At 44.9% G+C, this 19,765-nt stretch overlaps 1 long non-coding RNA gene across 2 annotated transcripts in view; it reads left to right on the plus strand.

Annotated features, from left to right (window-relative positions):
- LOC124101694 (uncharacterized) overlaps positions 1-18,893 on the plus strand; it is a 122,242-nt gene extending 103,349 nt beyond the window's left edge. For both annotated transcript variants that reach the window (XR_009228073.1, XR_009228072.1), the window contains 2 exons: positions 5,225-6,829; positions 10,241-18,893. This is a non-coding gene — a long non-coding RNA (uncharacterized LOC124101694). The remainder of the gene's footprint in view (positions 1-5,224; positions 6,830-10,240) is intronic.
- Positions 18,894-19,765: the final 872 nt, after the last annotated feature.

Raw genomic sequence — 19,765 nt, forward strand, 5'->3', positions numbered from 1 at the left:
TGAGACCCAAGGAAGGTGTGTCATGGCCACAGCTGAGTGAGTGAAGGGGGTGGGGGTGGGGGTGCTGATGGTACTCAGAGACTAGGTTTTCCATTCGAACCACATGGAACGATTGGATCAAAGACAATGACATTCTAAGAAACATGAATGACCAAAGGACCCTACCATATCTTTTCTTACTCATCTTCCTTCTCTGTATCAGCCAACTGTCTATGCTAAAATAACAACAGAAGGAGATAGTTCTCCTACCATACATACCTCCTCGTCCTTCGGGTTAACCTCATCAGCAGAGAGGGCTGGAGCCTGTGTGTGCATTTCCCAGAGCAAGAACCTCAGCAGAACCTCAGCAGGCTTAGTTTTGTGACTGCCACTGTTCTGGTAAACAACAACAACAACAACAACAACAAAATACGTGCATGTAAGGGCTGCAAAATAAAACTCCTGTGACTTCCATGATTCTATCTAGGAGTTCAACGCCTTTGGATTTGTATTTAAGACTGGCACTGTACAATTTAAAGATAAACTGCAATATCTTCGATCTCAGCTATTCAGGAGAATTGCAAGTTCAAATCCAGCCTTGATAACCACTGAGACCCTGTCTCAAAATGAAAAATGAAAAGGGCTGGGGATATGGCTCAGTGGTAGAGCCCCCTGGGTTCAATCCCCAGAGCCACAAAATTATTTTATAAATAATATTTGATTTATAAATTAAGTTGTTTTATAACTCAATTAAAGAATAAAGATGAATAGATTAAAACTTATTCTAACAGTTTAAAATTTTCCATTTTTCTTTACTTAGAATGACATTAATTATAAAATTTAAAAACCTACCATTATAAGTTGTGAGAAAAACCACCAGAGAAAAGGAAAAAGCTTTACATTTCAGGACCTTTACTGGCACATTTCCCTTGGTTTTTGAACAAGGATGCCAGCCATTTTATTTTGCACCGGGCATTGTGAATTATTAGGTAGGCAGCCAGGTTTCTGGCAGAAGACCTATAGAAACGAAGACTGTGTGTTAAGAAAAAAATCTGTGGTCGTAGATCTCACCATTAACTCAAAAACTACTCTGTTAGCAGTGCTGGGCTGCTCTGCATTGTGTTTGGGTGCCAGCTGGGCTGTTGAGTGGTGCTGTATTGCTCGGTGGGCAAAGAGTGTTGTGGAGAAAGCCAGTGTAGCCTGACTTGCTATATGATCTTGACAAGTCACTCACCCCCAGACCTCTATTTTCTCAGTCTGTAAAAGAGAGATAGCACCTGTCTTGCTGCTCAACAGAGGTTCCCTTAAAAACGATGCATAAAAAAGTGTTTCAAAAAGTTTAAGATGTTGTGCACGTTTCAAGTACTTTATAAATTTTATTACCACTAAAATACTATAAGGAATCATAAATTGCTATCTTTGTTCCTTCTGGTTTGCAAATTAATTTTAAAAGAATTCCTGCCAAATTCTCATAAGCTGAAATACATTTTTTTCCTCTTTAAACAAAACAAATTCAGTGATAACTGTTTGGAAGGCAGTATGGAAACTCAATAGACTCACAACCCCCCTTCCATCCCCACCGCTTGCAGTAATGCAATATACATCCATGTTTTTAAGAATTGAAGTGGTTTGGCCAAAACAAGGAAGTTTTACTCTATAATAGAGAAAAAAGCAGAATATAAAAATTGTTTATATAGTATTCTGTGATTATACAGTTGTCAAGCCTGTGTATAGAAAAATGACCAGGAAATAAACCAAAAGCCTAACAATTAGAAAAATAAAATAACTTGTATAAGGATGAATGAGCCCAAATCACACAGGCCCTATCATAACATGGTCCTACTGTTTTTATCACACCGTTTGGATAACTTCTGGATGAAAATATGTCTCTCTGAGTGTAACAGCTGTTTATAGGCAAAGTGTGATTTCACAGGCAAAATCTGATTAACCTGATGAAGCTACAGGAAATGTGTTCGTCTTATTCTTTCAGTGGAGGTTCTCTATTATATGATAAGAACTTTATGATAAATAGCAGGCTGGTGTAATAGAATAATGATTGTATTGGGAGGGAAAATGTTTTTTTTTCCCCCTGTGTCATTGGGAAAGTATCTTCTCTTACCTTGGACCTCAGTTTCCTCATCTGTTCCTGGAATGGTGTGGAAAGGGCCTCCCAAGACCAATATTCTGTGTTTTGATGGGTTTGTGTGACTTTCTAACCCTTAATGCCAATGTGACTCTCAGGGCCACCTGAAGTGAGGTGATAAACCCATATGGGGCTACCTGGCTTCCTGTTTCTAGGTGGCTAAACTGACCTAGGCTCTCAAATACCTGTTCCAAGTCCAAATCCAACTTTCCCTCCATCTGATGTCCTCTTTCTTGAATGGGACCATTCTCCCAGGGTGGAAGGTTTTTCTCCCATTGCTCAGAGGGGTTTGCTCTGCTTGGTCTGGCCATGTCCCCAGAACACCAGCACCAGCACACTTTTAAGTGTTTGCTGGATGTCCACTTAGGGTTTCATTCTTATTTATTTCTCCTTCTAGACTTGCAAGCTCTTTAAAGACAGAGACCTTATCAAATTCATCTCTCTTTCCACAGTCCTAGCCACATTCCCCACCCAGGTCCAGCACCTAGTAGGAGCTCAGTTGATGGACATCCAGATATTTTGAGCCGACACAAATGATGCCAACACCCATTCTGCTGCAGTAGATGTTCTTGCTCATGAAAATTCCCAGGCCACCTAGATTGGTCCCAGTATCTGCCTCTAGCCCACCAGCGAGAGGAATGGAGAGGCAACTTGTGAATTTTAGGAAGGATGGGGACAACAGCTAGAAAATGTCATGTCCCAGAAAATCCTTCCTGTCTTGACTGGAGACCACACCAATCATGACCTGTGGGCTTTCCTTATTTTGCAATGGTGTTTAAAATGGCATTTGGATTATATCCCAATCCTGTGACCCAGAAATGAAAAAATTCTATAAACCCATTAATAGCACTACATTCATAATAGGCTTTCATAAGAAACAACCTAAGTATCTCTCTCAGCAGAAAAGATAAACCAGTTTGTTAGATCCTCACTAGGGAATCCTACTCAGCAAAGAAAACAAAGCAAAGTATAAGGATGAATCTCAAAAGGTAGAGAAGGAAGACACCTAGAATACTGTTGTATAATCTACTTAAATGTAGTTCTCCAGCAGACAAATGAACTGAGGGTGCTAGAAATCAAAATAGTGATTGGCAGGCCATGGGGAGACATGTTCCCTCCCAGTATAATCATTATTCCATGATACCAGCCTGCCATTTATTATAAAGTTCTTATTATATCATAGAGACCCTATGTTCTACTGGAAGGATAAGATTAGCACATTTCTTGTAGTCTCAGGAGGTTAATAAGGGGGCACAGGGGAAACTTTGCGGGTAATGGAAATGTTCTGTGTCCTAACTAGCCAGTAGATACCCAGGTTTCATTTACCATACTCAGTGAAGAGTACATTGTACATTTTGTCACTTTTTAAATTAAGCCTCGATTAAAAAAAAAAAAGCCACACTATTGAAGTGAAGTTTCATCTGTCTTGTGCAGACTGGCTCTGGGGTCAGAGACCAGGAGGGGAGGCTGTGTCTGGCTGGTGCAGCTGGACCACACTGCAGATGTCCTCACATCCACGAGGGCGGCCCCTGCACGTGGCCCATTTTTCAACTAGGCACTTTGCTGGCACTTGGTGAACGCCTGTTTCTCCCAGGGCTCTCTCCTGGGACCCTCAGAAAACTCATCCGTTTTCCCCTGGCACTTCTTCAGCTCTCAACTTTTCTCTGTTTTTTCTTCTCCAGGCTAATTCCCCTGTGGTCCACCATGCTTCATTGGATGGAGTTTCCAAACCCTTCTTCCTCACAGTTTCCTTCCCCCAGGATAAGCTCCAGCTGTCTAGGGCCCATTTAAAGATAACTCTGAACACTTCTGCCGACTTCTACCTCCAAAGTGATTTTAGCAGGAGGAGGGAACTGTGAGTCTTAGCCTGAACAACCTTCAGGTTAAACGTTTGTTTAAGATGGAGCAGAGAAAAATGAAAATGTGTTGGGAATCCCACACAAGCCCCTGCGAGTGATTGACACACATTTAAGCAGACACGGACTTTGTGCAATGCCAGGGGGCTGATACATTAATAGATATAATTTGTAGGCTCCCAAGGAGAGGTTAAAGAGGAGAGCACAGATTCCTTTGAGCTGACTTGGTGCTCCCATGTCATCTGTCCCCAGACTTAATCAAGTTATCATATCAACCCAGTGTCACTTGGACCCCAGCTCTCTGTCTGAATGAGGGAAAAATTTGCAGACAAATTTCTAGCAGCAGGAAGTTGGTGCTCTCCTGCAAGGCTGGATGAAAAGCACCTGTAACCTCTCAAGGCCTCCCTCCTGCTCCTGCTGGGAGAGCAGTTCAAGTGGTTCCCTTATTTGATTACGCCTCTCAGGCCCTCTCTGGTGTAGGTATCCAATTCACCGCCATGCCCACTGGCTCCCCACGAAGCAGCAAACATTAGAGTCACTCTTTTGTGAAATTATGGGGAAGCTGAGTGGCCCAAGCGCTAGTGTGTGTGTGTGTGTGTGTGTGTGTGTGTGTGTAGAGACACATGTGTATAGAGGGGAATGCTGTTAGAAAATTTGGCATTGATTTATGTTTACTTACTGTAGCACAGAATGACTGAGTGGCATCTCCAAATTCTCACAGTAATAATAATAAACAGTAGGGAGGGGGAAGAAAAGACTACCACATTAAGTGCTCTGTATTATTATTTTTAAGGAGTTTGCAAAAACTTTATAACAAGTATAACTTACAATCAATGGATCTAATTCTATTATAGATTTCTTTTTCCCATGACCATCTAATTCAAGTTATAGTACTATGTATTATTTTCTAATGAGCATATAAATTATGATCGTCTTTGTAACTTTTCACACCAGAGTTATTTATTGCTGGACCGATGTTGACGCCTCGCTAGAGTTGTGCATATTTTCACTTGTCAAGCAGATAGAAGTGCTGTGGTATGTGCTGTGAGCGCATGCCCTCTCCAGATTGCCTCTTAATGGTTTTCTTCAAAAAATTAAAAGAACATCTATGTTCCTATGTAATTACAAAAAAAAAAAAAAAAGAAAAAAAGAAAGAAAGAAAAAAGGAAAGGAAAGAAAGGAAGGGGGGGAGAGAAAGCAAAAGGGAGTAAAAACTCTGCAAGACAACGTTTTGTGTTCCTTTCAGGAAGTGTCAACGCAATGGAGGAAAGGAAAGGCAACATCTATAACCTGGGAATCCAGAACAGGAGAGGCGTTTTCCAATCAGCCTGGCACCGAGGCTCCGGTGGAGCTGGTAGCGCTGCACACTCAGAATGAGACTGGACTTGCCCGGAGAGTCGGGGACCGTGCTGGGCTTGTAAGACGTGGAGTTATCATTCATCTATTCATCCCCAGTGGGTGAAAAAGGGAAGTAGACCCTGCTGGACTCAAGATGCTTATCGATTCATCCCTTTAGCAGGCAAGCAGGAAGACGCGTGAGCCCCTCGGGCTTGGGGCTTTGGCTCCTGGAGAAGTTCTGCCCGGTTCCCACAGGGGCTCGGGAGCCAGAGGAGCTGGGAGGGGCGGCAGGACCCCGGCGGCTTTTATTTTGCGCCATAAAGGCCTTCACAATGTCTGCTGGAATTTCAACAGTTAAAGAGACCCCCGGTACAAAGAGGCGCTGCGACAGTAATCGGGAAATAAATTTGATTTTCTGAATTCTTTGGCAGCTGGTGACAAAGGGCCAGGTATGGCGCCGCGGCAGGGGTGATCCCTGCAGAAGGCGGCTGCGCAGTGGGGCGTGCGGCCCCCGAGGCACAAAGGCGACCGCGCCGGGAGTGCGCCACAAAGGAGCTGGGGCTCTGCGATGGCCAGGGCCGATGCGGGGCGGGAGTCGCCCACTGCTGCTCCGCCACGCTACCGCGCTGCGCCAAGGCCAGAGGCGGAGAATCAAGGGCGCAGTGCTCGGTCTTCGACCTGGGACTTCAGGGGCCTCCACTGGGGCCACGAGCAGCAGGAGACTTTTATAGCTTAAATCAATTCAAGAAATGTCAATTAACCCCTTGCCTAATTCAGCCTTTTGCTGGGGTTTTTCAAGGGTCATTGGGGAATTCCCTTCTCTGTGAGGGGCCCCAATTTCCCCCAGGTTCACCAAACCGAGGAGGCCCCCTTCCTTTATTTATGGGATTATATTTTGTCGTTTCAAATGTCTTTCCTATTTGTGTGTCTGTAAATGGCTTTCAGGGCCGTGGTGGATCTTGTTCCTCCTTAAGAGACAAACCAGAAGTGCTAGGGAGAAACCCTAGGAAATGGTGCTGCTAGGCCTCTCAGGCAAGAATGAGGACTTCATTCACGCATGCATGCATGCATGCAAACACTAAGCGTCCCCTTTCCCTCCAGCCCTTCACTGATCTTTGACTATTCTGATCTCCTCCAGTTACTTCATGCTTCTAAGTCTGCTGCGTCTCAGCGCCTCTCCAGTGCTATTGGAATAGAACCTCCAGCTCCCCCACCAGCCTGGAAGCCCCAGGGAGGGAGCAGCATTCACTTTTTCAGCCACACACCCCAGCCCCCTCACTTATGGAGATGCATGCCCATGTCGAATTTTCTCAGCACCCCTCTCCGATGTTCCAGCAGCCATCACTCCAGAAGCACATCAAACTTGGGTTCCCTTCCTTTTCTGTTCAAAGTGAGGCAGTCCACAATTATTTGTAGGGGATGTCAAGAGTCCAGAAAAGCAGACTTGGATAGAACAAGATGTGTTAGCATGCAGCTTGCTAATGCTTGAGCCCTCTGTGGTGGAAGCAAATATGTAAGTAAAAAGAAGATGAGTATTATTTTCTTGTGTGTGGGGGGGGCGGGGGTGGTGGTACTTGGCATTGAATCCAGGGGCATTCTTCCATTGAGCTATATCTCCAGCCCTTACTTTTTACTTTGAGACAGTACCTCACTAAATTGCCAGGCTGTCCTCGAACTTGCAATCTTATTGCTTCAGTCTCCTGAGTCATTGGGATTACAGGCAGGTGCCATCAGACCCAGCTAGAAACCCAGTATCCTTATCTGCTATTAATCTCCTGGTTATGATAGGACTTTTTTTTTTTTTTTTTTTTAGTGCAGAAATGGAAGTCTCTTGCTGGACTAATTCTTCCTCAGACTGAATTCATTTCAGCAAAGTTTCTGCATGAATCTTTCTCTCAGAACCAACAATATTAAATAATCATACCAAAACCTTTTGCTTAATTTCCTCAGAATGTCCCAAAGAAACACTGTTTCCTGTTGGAGGCATTTCATTTCAGGTTGATGTCTCATTAATTTCAGAGTAATACAAGACTTGTGTGTAAATGCAGCGTTTGCCGTCAGCAGCACAGAGCCCGAAAATGAGGTATAATTAAATGAGAATCTCCACACAGAACAAGTACCCTAGGAATTCTAGAAAGATACATGATTCTCAGCTTGGCCCAGTGACAGCAGCAGTGACAGTTTCTGTCTATGTCATATTTCTGTGTGTTATACTGGTAGCATGAGGATGTCATTGTCATGCTCATAGGATGTCAGGTATGGAAGCTTCTAGCTGCTATATTGTCTTAATTAGCTATTGCTGCATAACAATGACCACAAACTTAGTGGCTTAAAAATAACACACATTTATTCTCTCACAGTTTTGTAGGGTAGGAGTTTCAGGCACAGTTTAACTGGATCCCCTGTTTCCTGGCCTCTTACCTATGGGTGAAATTAATGTAGCTTTAATCAGGTATGGGCCAAGGCTGGGGCTCATCTGAAACTTGAATGGGGAAGATCCACTTCCAAGCTCATGTAGTTGTTGACAGGATTTCATTCTTCCTCAGCCAGAGGCCACTGTCATTTCCTTCTCATGTGGGCCTCTCTAATGGCAGCTGACTCTAGCAAAGCCAGCAAGGGGCCAGTCAACAGAGAGAGTTTGCCAGTAAGATTGGTGTCACAACTCTATGTAATACGATCATGCGGGTGACATCCCACTGCATTTGCCATATTCTGTGGGTTAGAAACAAGTCACAGAACTTGTCCATACTTGAAGGGAGGGGATCCCACAAGGGCTTTGATACCAAGAAGCATGGACCTGGGGGCTTCCTCAGACTCTGTCCACCACATTCATTATACCCATAATTAAACTGATTCACTATAATGCGGGTGTGCCCTGGTCACAAGCTTAAGGTGTTAGTTTGGTGTCTAGACTCAAATCCAGGACTTTTATTTTGTCTTATGCTTTTTCCTCTATAGAATACTGATAGCCTTCTATCATTGTAACAAATACCTGAGAAAATAAGCTTTCAAAAAGAAAATCTGAAAAAAAAAGAAAAATGAAAATCTGCTAGTAAATCATGGTTTTGGAGTTTTCAGTCCATGATCAATTTGCCCTGTTACTTTTGGACCTGGGACGGGCGAGGCAGCACCTCATGGTGGAGGAGTGTAGCAGAGAAATACCATTCACCTCAGGGCCAGGGAGCAAAAGAGAAAAGGAGGAAGGGGCTGGGGTCTCATAGTCCCTCCAAGGGCATGCCCTCGTTGACTTCACCCCTCCAGCAGCCCCCATCTCCCAGTAGCTCCATGCTGGGGACCAAGGCTTTACCCCACAGGCTTTTGGAGGACACTCAAGATCCAAACCATAGACTATACCTCCATTATACAAACTTAAAACATAAGAAACCTCTGGCTTTGAAAAGCAGGAAGTGTTCACATAACAATCTAGGTGAACTGCCTAGGTGAACTGCCACCCCCAACCCTAAATCTGTGTGGTCCTGACTACAGAATTCAAGGAAACACAGCTCCCCTGCCCCACAATCATCCCTAAACCAAAATGGGAGGAAGTTTAGGAATCAGTGAAATCAGGAAATTTTAAGAATCTCAGGGTTTGCTTAATCCCTGACCCCCCACCCACCCTAATCCCCTTTCCCTGAGTTCTAAAAAGGAGAAGTGATTCATTCAAGCTCATAATGACACAGCCTGCTTCTCTTTCTTTTTAACACACTTGTAGCTATTTCAGAGAGTATATTAAGGAGTGGATGACCAATGGAACAGCTGGACTTAGGACTCACTCCTGTCCCTTCTCTCCATAGCAAACTGTAGCTCTGGGTCGGCAGACCCACCCAGGCTGTGATTCCAAAAGGAAAACAAACAGTCCTGGTAACAACACAGCATGTTGCCTCTTAAGAGAAACTTGTCAGATCATAAATTCTGGGTATGCAAAACCTTGTGTGATCACTTGGGATCAACTTGAGATCACAGATATAGTATTGTGTAATACCACCTTGACTTCATCTCAGTAATTCAATAATGCAACAGTTCCTACCTCACAGGGTGGACTTAAGTCTACTTTAACGTACGTGTGTGTGGGGGGGTGGGGGGGTGGGGGGGTGTTTCTGGATCCAAACCTTTGTCTCACTCAGTCACACCGCCTTTCTGCCTGTGTGTACTGGAGATAAATTTTCTGGCTTCAGATCCCTGTATTTGGCCAAACAGTCTCCCAGCAGTTATGATCAATAGTTCCTCCTGCATTTATGCTCTTATAAAAGAGACCTCTGGCTGCATTCACGTTCCGACGTCCTCTGAGAATAACTGATAGAGCAAATGAAAGGTTATAATGAGCCCTGTGCCTGTCCACGTTAGCTTAGAGGCCCTCAATTACCTCTCCCCTGGCTTTAAGGAGTGAAATCACTCCACTTGTCCGGGTAGTTCAGAGAATATGATGAGGTTGCCTCTTGTATGGGCTAGCATGGGTTTCTGATCCTGCGCTGCCTTTGAGTTTTATTTCTGGGACCCACGTGAACTTTCTGAAGGTACTCTTCCCCTTCCCTCTCCTTCCCTTCCTCCTTTCTCTCGCTCTCTCTTTTTCTGTCTTTCTTTTTCTCTCACTCTCTTTTTAGGATTAGAGACTGAACGGAGGGGTGTCTTACCACTGAGGTATACCCCCAAAACATTTTATTTTTGAGGCAGAGTCTTGCTAAGTTGCTGAGGTTGGCCTCCAACCTGTGATCCTCCTGCCTCAACCTCCTGAGTCACTGGGATTATAGGTGTGTGCTACCACCCCTGGCTTGAAGGCACTTGTTTTCTAACAATCAGAAATATAGTTCAGAAAAATAGCCATCAAATCACTGGAGAAGAAATAAGAAAAGACATTTATTTTAGCAGTAAACATGATCTCTTCTGGAATTCATCACTAATTTGTGAATGTATTTCTATTTTTAAGGTCCAGATCAGCAGTAGAAGAACGTGGATTGATTCACGCTGAATTTTGGGCTCGCTGACCTAGACATTCACTGAATGTGGACTATCAGGATTGTCCCTTTGCACCTGTTGCTCCTTGTCCTTGGAGTAGCTTCCAGCTCCTCTTCCTGACACACTTCTTCCTGCTGCCTGTTAGGGTCCAGCTGGACTGTCCCCCGCTCTGTGAAGCTGGCTGCAGTTCCTGCTTCCCACCCTTTCCTCACCATGCACAGAGGCAGTCCCTCTCTGGACTCCCGCTGCTCCTCCTTGCAGCCTTATCTGCGGTCACTGTGTTTTCCTAGGAGGCTGACAGATGTGAGAGTGAGGATTTTGTCTCACTCATCTTCATAGGCTTTTCAGGACTCAGCTTATACTGGCTCACATCCATGGGTGGGTGGATTGTAAATCTCTTGAAGGAACATCTCTTTGATTGGCTGGTTTGACTTCTTTTTAACAAATAGCTTACTAGCTTTCCTCCTAGCCTTTCCTGGCTAGATGCAGCCAGATATCTAACAGCATTGAAATGATACGGAAACAAAAACTGTGTCCCGGGCATACATTGGCTGTAATGCAATTCAACATTGTACACTGCCATGGTGCTGTGATACACAGAAGAAAGAGATTGGGCCTCTGTCCCTGAAGGCTTTTTTTTTTTTTTTTTTATACTGGAGATTGAACCTAGGGGCACTTAACTACTGAGCTGCATCCTCTCCCATTTATTTATTTATTTATTTTTGTATTTTATTTAGAGACAGGGTCTCACTGAGTTGCTTACAGCCTTGCTCAATTGCTAAGGCTGGCTTTGAACTCACGATCCTCCAGCTGCAGAAGGATCCAAAGCTGCTGGGCATGGGCCACTGGTGTGGGCCACCATGCCTGCCTGGTATCCCTGAGGTTCTTGAATGAGGGACAGGGTTGGGAGCTTAGAGAAGCACACAAATTGTTGAAATGTGGGAGGAAATTAAAGTGTCATAAAGAAGACAGTGTGCCATGGGGGTCCTAGGGGAAAGCAGGAAGCCATAGAGAGGGTCAGGGAAGGCCGCCTGGAGTGGGTGGCACATGAGATGAGACTTGAGGGACGATCTGCAGGAAGGGATCTGGATGGAGCTGCAGGGCCAGGTAAGAGCAGAGTGAAGAGTCTGGAAGGTGGGTGGGGCCAGTACATGGAGGCCAAGGGCTATGTGCCAAAGAGTTTGTGGTCAGTCTGGTGAGCAGGGCCGGGGCTATTTTAAGTTAGCCAGAGGACCTGCTGTCCAGATGCGTGGAGCACTAGAGGTGGGCCTGAGGCTCCAGCTGCTGGTCTGATGCTGGTTAAACCAGCTCCCGACCCCTCCCTCCTTGCTATCTTTACTGTTGCTTTGTAAGATTTCTGCTCCTCCCGCACTTGCATTTCCTGTGCTCCTCCCCGTTACCCTTTAATTTTGATTTGCGAATTCTGTGGGGATTTCTTCTTACCCTTCATATATGTGAAGGGATCAGCTCGTCTTTCTGCTACCCCTGCAGCTGGCCCCACCTGGTTCCCTTCGCTCCCTGTCCCAGCCCTGTGACCCTTCTTGGAACTCTCCCTGCCTGCTCCTCTGCACTTCCAGGAACACTCAGCCCCAACTTTAAAACATCACTCAAATGCTCCTTTTGGCCTCTCTCAGCCTAGGTAAACATTAAAATTCCATTGTCTATAAAGCAAATAGAAATTCACTCATGAGAATCCATATAAGGGGCTTTTAAATGAAGTAGTGCTCAAGAGTTCAGCCTGGAAGGTATTCAAGGCAAGGGGCTCAGGTCTACCATCCCCAGCCCAGATAACTCGCCACCTCTGCGTGAATGCGCCCAGCTCTGGAAGGTGGGCAGATGGCCTGGCAATGTGTGAGCAGCTTCACCTCCTTCCTTCCTCCCTGTTGCAAGCAGCCAAACCTGCTGGAGAAGCCTAGGCCACACAACAGGAGTTGGGTTCACTCACTGTCTGTGCCTGGTGGCTTCTGCTCATTCATGTCTTCCATTCCCTGTGGCAAAAGGAGGTTGTGTGGAAATCCAGACATGCTCTGAAGGGGGTGTCTTGATTTTTTTTATTTTTTTTTATTTTTGGATCCCTTGGCATGGTTACCTGCACACGGGAGTTATTCAATACGTGTTAGCTGGGTCACTCCCTTCCAGTCCACTAAACTCCATGTACTTGAAATCCTTTCCATAGACTCTCCTGGATATCTTGCTCTACAAGAGCAGTCCCAGGCACCCCAGCGCCTTCTGCCTGGCTCTGTAGGTCTTGTTGCCGGGCATTGTCTTTATGTGCTCAGCTCTGTTCAGACTTCTTCCTACTCACCATGCCCTGCTAAAGCTACAGAGCCACCAACTTGACTCTCAAAATGGAGACCTTGAGTTCAAACTACCCAAGTAAACACAAACTCCAAAATGATGTACAAATATAGGCAAAACATCAAGAAATGATGGATTTTCTATGAAGGATCATATGAGATAGCAATAGTGAGAGGAATGGTGGGCTAAGGAACCACTTTTAAGTATTCAGACAAAGCAAATGAAAATGAATTGGTTATAGTAATATTAAGAGAATAGGCATCTTTCTTAAAAAGCATTGATGAGGTCTGTCTTGTAGATTTCTAGTCAGAAAACGTATTTTGGTTGTATGATTTCTATTCTATCTTCTTCCAGAAATGGTTTGAGAGATATAGAACAAGTCAACAGGAAAAGAGAAATAATTCATTACATATTAGCCCAAGCTTTAAAACTGTGTAACCTCTTCTCCTCTGCCTCCCGTGTGTGAGATGAAGGGGTTAGAACAGGACATCTGTAAAGTTCCTGTTGGCACCAACAGGCTGTGGTTGATGGAGAGCAGCATGATTTCTTATAGGAGTGAGTTTACTTTCTGTGTGTGTGTGTGTGTGTGTGTTTTAATGGAGCAGGGTACTCATTCATTACTGGCCATTCTTTAAGTATATTTTTCTCTGATTAGACTGTGAGCCCTCCAGGGTCAGGACTGCCATCTTCACAGTAACTGGCACATAACAGATGCTCAGCAAATATCATCTAATGAATGGACAGGGAAGGCAGGTGATTTCAAAGAATGAAATAGAATTCTCCTATTCTTGGAAGGAAATTTCCTGGGAGAAAAAGATTTTAAACCTGTCTGAACACTTTCTTCTGGGGTCTTTTCCCCTGTCATCTAAAGTTGGTGTAAGCCTCAAAGCACAGCAGGTCACCCCTGTGCTGGATATTTTCAGTTTTTATTAGCTTTCTGACTTCTTTTAGATTCAGCTGATGTCTTCCTGGTTATCTTGATCTCTGACAACAACATAATAAAATAAGCAGCTTTGCTGCTTGATGGGGAGGAGCTGTCCATGTCCACCTGGGTTGTTGTGGTTCAGGGGTTCTCACTCCTTCTGAGCCACAGAGATGTCAAGACATTTCTTCAGTAGAAAACTCAGTCATCCATCCTGATGTTTTGTCTTTAGGAGTAAATATCTTGTAAGATTATACATCAAGATTCTTATTGTGGAGTCTATTGATTTTATAGGGTCCAAAAATATTCTGAAAAGTGGACACAATATGTCGAGACTAATCCCCCTCTGAGACTGAGGGATTTTCTTCCCATTAGAAGAAATGTCACAGTCTTAGTTTGGTTAGTTTTTTTTTTTTTTTTCTTCCTTGGTAGGAGGTAAGTAGCCTTACACCACCTTTGAATTCATTTTCCCTTTTGGAAAAAAAAATTCATAGGATCACACAAATGGAAACCACTGTTGAAGCTTTTTTCTTTCTTTTCTTTTCTTTTTTTTTTTTTTTTTTTGCATTTAGCATGATGTTTCATGCACGAATCCCATAGTATCTTCTCCTTCGGGCCTGGAAAGGGTCCTAGACAATGTGGTTTCCAAGGTTTGCTGACTCCTGGAGTCCTAGCCAAGGGAGGTCAAGTCCTGAACAGATTCAGTGGGCAGAACCCACTCTGTAAACCCAAGTCAAGAGCCTGGAAAAAGGCTGGACAAGTGTTATGCCTTGCTTGGCTGAGCAGATAGAATGAGGAGAAAAAAATAAACAAAGAGAAGATGATGACTAAATTCAAAGAGTGAAATTCAGAGGTAGACAAATACAAAGAGGGGTAATATCGTCACAGGTCTGAAGTTAAGAAAGGGAGACCTGAGTAGAAGAGGACCTGTGCAAGTGGGCCCAGTCTTTTGTTTATATAGTGGGAAACCGAGGCTAGGAAAAGGGCCAGGATGGCTCCATGTCACACAGTAAGTTAGAGACACAGCGGGGGTGGGAACCGGGTCTCCTGACTCCAGGGCTGCTCACGGGACACCATAAGGTCAGCCCAAACTTGTTCCTCTAAGATCGCGTATGTTTAGTGCAGTCAGAGGGTCAGAGAAGAAAAAGAAAGTTGGTTAGTTATGGTTTGCCCACTGCACTGGGCCCCGGGCGAGGCCTTCTCCCTGTAAGCACTCTTTCTCTGAAGAGTGGTTATGAAGGTTTGTTAGTTCCATTGGCCTCCCAATTCTTCTGGAAGCTTCAGCAAAGAGAAAGGGAAAAAAAGGAAAAAAAAAAAAAAAAAACCAAGTAAATCTTCAGTTTTGGATCATGAGAGGAACCCAGAAGAGGCCTCACTTGAAGGCTCACTAGGCTTTCCTCAGAGAATAAGATCTTCCCCAAATCTGTAGTTTCTTTGAAGCTTTTTCTTTCAATTTTTTTTTCAGTCTTTAAATAGGAAGCAACTCAAATATTTCTTTGTTAGCATATGCTTCTTCATTTGATTGGCTGGCAGACAGTATCATGAAAATCTGACTGATATCATCCCCTTCCTCCTTCCCTGCTCTCCTTCCCCCTGGCTGAGTCCAGGACTTCCTTTCACTCCAGGCCCTTCCTCTCCAAGTCCAAACCACGGCCTGGGGGTGCCTAGCCTATGATATTCCTGCTTCCAGGAAGGCTGTGGCATCCGAATACAGAGAGCCAAAGGATCTACTCCTATGCCTAGTCGAGTCGCAGGGGGATGGGGCTGGAAGAGTCACCAAGGTCGGCTTTTGAAGGTCTTAAATTGCCAAATGCAAGAGTTTTCTCTTGATGCTCTAGGCCATGGGTGGCCAGAGAAGTCTTTAAAGGAGAAACATCATGATCAGGTTGAGTGTTTAGACAAGACTGTGGAGGAGCTGTGTGCAATTGGAGCGGCAGAGAGACGGCTGCCCAGGCTCAGGATGCTCTGCAGGAGAGGTCCTGATGGCTTGACCTTGGGTCGCGCCACAGTGACGACAAAAAGGAGATGGATTCAGTACATATAAAAGAGAGATTCAAAAGGATCTGGCTGTGATGAGCACGGAGAGGGTGGAGGGGATTATTTGGTTAGGGAGGAGGAAGTGGGCAGGGGAAGTCCAGGAATATCAGGTTTCTGGCCTGGGAGCTAGAATATATCCAATTAAGTAAGGAGGCAGAGATATGGCAGGATGGGAGCTATGAAGGAGAAGGAATGGTGCGTTCCTCTTGGGGCATTCTGAATTAAGGAGCTCTTGGGACATGCAGATAGATATGGGATAGACAGGTCTGGGATCAGGAAGGCACCACAGCTAAGCATCCGGACCGGCTAGCCAGATGGTGATGAAGCCAGGTGCAGAGGACTCTGATGGGTTTATGCCTAGATCTATGTCCACTACCCTAATCAGAGTCTCTGTGTCCTCTACACTGTCACCCCATTGATCCTTCTGAAGCACTCAGCTCAGACTGAATGAACTACCAGTGTGCACAACCTTCAGTGGGTTTTTAATGCTCAATGAAAGACTTTTTCCAAGGTCTTTCATGCCCTGGCCTCTCTCTGCTCTTCTAGAATTGTTTTTATCTCCATACAAACACCCCATGCACCTTACAAACTAAACTATATCTTTTCTTGAATATACTCATTCTTTTCTGTTTGCTCAGGATGTTTCTTTCACCTTTTCCTCTTGAAAGCCTATCCTGTCCACAGAGAATCAGATGAAATTTTCCTTGGCCACCCGCCCCCCCCCTATAGTGATCTTTTGGGTCCTGATGCCTCCTGATTTGAATTGTGACACCCCTCCATGTACCATGGCCACATGGTTGTGATCCTCTTCAGCTCCCAAAAACAATAGGGCTAAGTTCCGTACCACTTGCCTCAAGGAAGGGACGTAAGGAAATATAGAACTAGGAGAACGATTATTAAGACAGACCTTGGCTTTTGAGTTTTAAAAGTCAAGGATATGAAGTTCTAAGGACTTGGACTTTTGAGTTTACATTTTATGTAATAAATTATAGATTATTTGGAAACAGATGTGAAGCCAGACTTCCTAACTGCCAGATTAGAAGCAGATTCTCCAGATTGAGTAAAAGGAGAATTGGAGGGCTCAGTCTCCAGGAATCCTACAGGCCGGGGTCTGGTGGGCACTGACTGCCACTGCAGCTACTCAGTCTCTATCCCAGGAAGTCTTTCTCCCACCACCGCATGAGCTGACCTTGCAGTTGGAACATCAATAGGGACCCTCCATCAAGGTAACTCCTGTCAGGTCCGGAAGACATTGTCTAGTCTCTTTCTGGGTTGCTCAGATGGACAACTCCCTTTCCCATTGTCTAGGACCCTACTGTGAATTCTACTCATACGTCCTAAGATAAAGGGTGGGATCCCAGACGTCCAGTGGTCTGCTAGTGATATAACTCCTGCCCCACACCATGTTTGTACTTCTAGGATAGCTCAGAATCCCCTCTGGCAGAAATATACTCTGTCCTTGACTTTTCTACTACCTTTAGATTATGATCTTTCTCATACTATGGATACTTGTTAGGTTGGGTATCTTTGGGGGCCTCTCCATTCTTCCCCACTTTCCTCTCTTCTCCAGAGGCTGGTCAACCAGGACTCAGGCCTTTGGATTTCCTGTTGACTCAGACATCAGGGAGCCCTGGTAGGGAGGGGGAGAGGGCAGTCAGGGCAACAATTCCTCTGGCTGCTCCTTGTCAGGTAGCTGCTCTCAATGGGATCCTCCCTGACCTCCTGTCTCCTTTGGAGTTCCTGTCACCTTAGTCTTATCTTGCTCCTTCTGAACAAGGTGGTGAAAGTTCTGTTACCAGCAGCCTCAGACACCACACTTATCTCTTGTTTTCCTCTACCCTTGTCTGTATCTTCATAGCCAGTGCCTTGGTTAAATCCTCCTTGAATTATTCCAATTCAGATGGGACATCTGTTTTCTAACGGAATTCTATTGCAGATTCCATTTTCCAAAAATGGAATGATATGATAATATCTGCCCTTCCACAGCTCTTCTTACAATGTGACTTTGACAATTCACCCTCAAGAGGAAATGACACTGTGACTTCTGACTAGTCATAAAAGATGATACTGCTTCTGCCTCATTCTTTGGGAACACTTGCCTTTGGAGCCTGGGCCTGTCATGTAAACAGTCTGACTTCCTGGCGACTGCTGTGCTATGAGGAAGCTGAAGCCAGACCCTGAGTGTGACCAGTGGAGAAGCCCTGTGGCTAACTGAAGAGACAGATTCATGACCAACGCCCAGTGGCTTCAGCACCCCCTGACTGCAACTACCAGAGAGACCAGGGCCAGAATTGCCCAGCGGAGCTCTTCCTGAATTCCTGTCTCACAGGCACCATGAAAGAACTCGAATAATCACTGTTGTACGTGGCTCTCTGCGAAGTGATTTACTATACAGCGACAGATAACTGCGACTGACGGATATGCTTCAGAGACATCTGCAGATGTGCGTCTGCAGGGGCAAACAAAAGGTGTCCATTCTGGGTGGCAAGCTTCCTGTGATGAAGGGATTGGGCCTTATTGTATTCCCCAGAGTGGCCATCACACAGTGGTCCATTCATGAGTATTTGTGAATGGCCCAAAAGATGTGCCAGTGAGAGTTTTGGTCTTCAAGGAAGATTTGGGCATTCTGATCATGTGATAAATAAGAAAATGGAGGTCATTGCATTGCTGATCCCCTGAAGGACAGACTGTGGGTTCTGTTTCCACTTACAAGTGTGTTTCTTTGAGCCCTGATGATGAAAATCTGATATCTTTCTGATTTAAGATATTCTTTTGAACTGATATTTTCATTAAGAAGCTGAATACTAATTGTATTAAAAAGAGATAATGGACTTTCCCAAAGACTCATCCAAACCTCCACACTAAGAGTGGCTTCCCTGTTTTCTCTCTCACGTGTGTGTGTGTGTGTGTGTGTGTGTGTGTATGGTGTGTGGTCAGTTCAAGGCCAGAAAAAGAACTGCCCCAAACTGGGAAATGGAGTTCAGTGTGGGGAAAGAGGCCACCGCTTGGGTAACATTCCTGCTTGGGTTTGGAAACTGGGTGTGCCAGAAATTTCCTGGAAAGTTTATTTTTGCTGAGTTTTAAGCCTGACTTCAGACCATTAGAGCTCTTGGATAATGCCAGTTTGTTCAAACATGCAAAGAGCCAGCTGTCCCTAGAAATGAGATTATCTCTTGCCAGCTGAGAGTTTGTGGTCTGGCTCGTCTACGTGCTTGAACACTAAACTTTTAAAGTAAATTTTAAGTAAAGGTCAGGGAGATGTTGTGTTGCCCAGAGGCAGGGCTGATATGAGTCCATCTAAATCAGTGCCTTTCCCAGGGGACCTTATGCACATGCAGATTCTGACTCAGGGAGTCTGGAAGAAGACTTCAGATCCCATGAACTGCCAGGTGAGGCTGAGGCTGACCCATTGACTGTATTTTGAGGAGTACCCTTCGAGTAGGGGCTCTGCTCATTCATCTTGGGGAGGTCCCTGACTGAGTGGCCTTCAGCCTGACCTACCTCCACTGGGCAGTCTTTCCAGTTGGGTCCCAGCATAAGTATTTTTGGCTTTAAGAATCTCTAGTAAAATGAAAATGTCCTTGGGTTGGGCAGGGTGCAGGAAGGGTCTCCATTGATTTCGGTCACCAAATATTTCATTACTATTGTTAAAGAAAAAATTTATGCAAATGCTTGTTAAAGATGATAAGGTAGAACTGGCTGTGGTGGCGCACGCCTATAATCCCAAAGGCTCAGAAGGCTGAGGCAGGAGGATTGCAAGTTCAAAGCCAACTTCAGCAACTTAGCAAGGCCCTAAGCAACTTAGTAAGACCGTGTCTCAAAATAAAAAATAAAAAAGGTCTGGGGGTGTGGCTCAGTAATTAAATGTCCCTGGATTCAATCCTTGATACCAAAAAAGAAAAAAAAAATGACAAGGCAGACTTTATTCAAGTGGGCTATCGAACCAGTGCAGCAACCTGTTGCAGTAGGTGAGAGAGACTGTACTCAACCCAACCCCAATGGGAACAAATAACAATTTATAACCGAAGCACCAGCAGGGTGCAAACAGAAAAGGACTGAGAGGGAAGGATCAGAGGTTTTCTGGATAAAAAGCGTGGTAGGGTTATTGGTGAAGGCAGGCCAAGGTGATAAGGTCCCTAAAGTGGAAGAGATTTTACTGAACTCACTTAGCGGGGTTCTTGCTCAAACTGGATCCTACAAGGACAGAGAGGGAAGCCTGGCATAGGGCCTTGTCAAGCC

The sequence above is a fragment of the Marmota monax genome, unplaced genomic scaffold, assembly GCF_021218885.2.
Source record: "Marmota monax isolate L192 unplaced genomic scaffold, Marmota_monax_Labrador192_F-V1.1 WCK01_AAM20220418_F8-fsc00052, whole genome shotgun sequence".
NCBI classification, from domain to species: Eukaryota; Metazoa; Chordata; class Mammalia; order Rodentia; family Sciuridae; genus Marmota; species Marmota monax.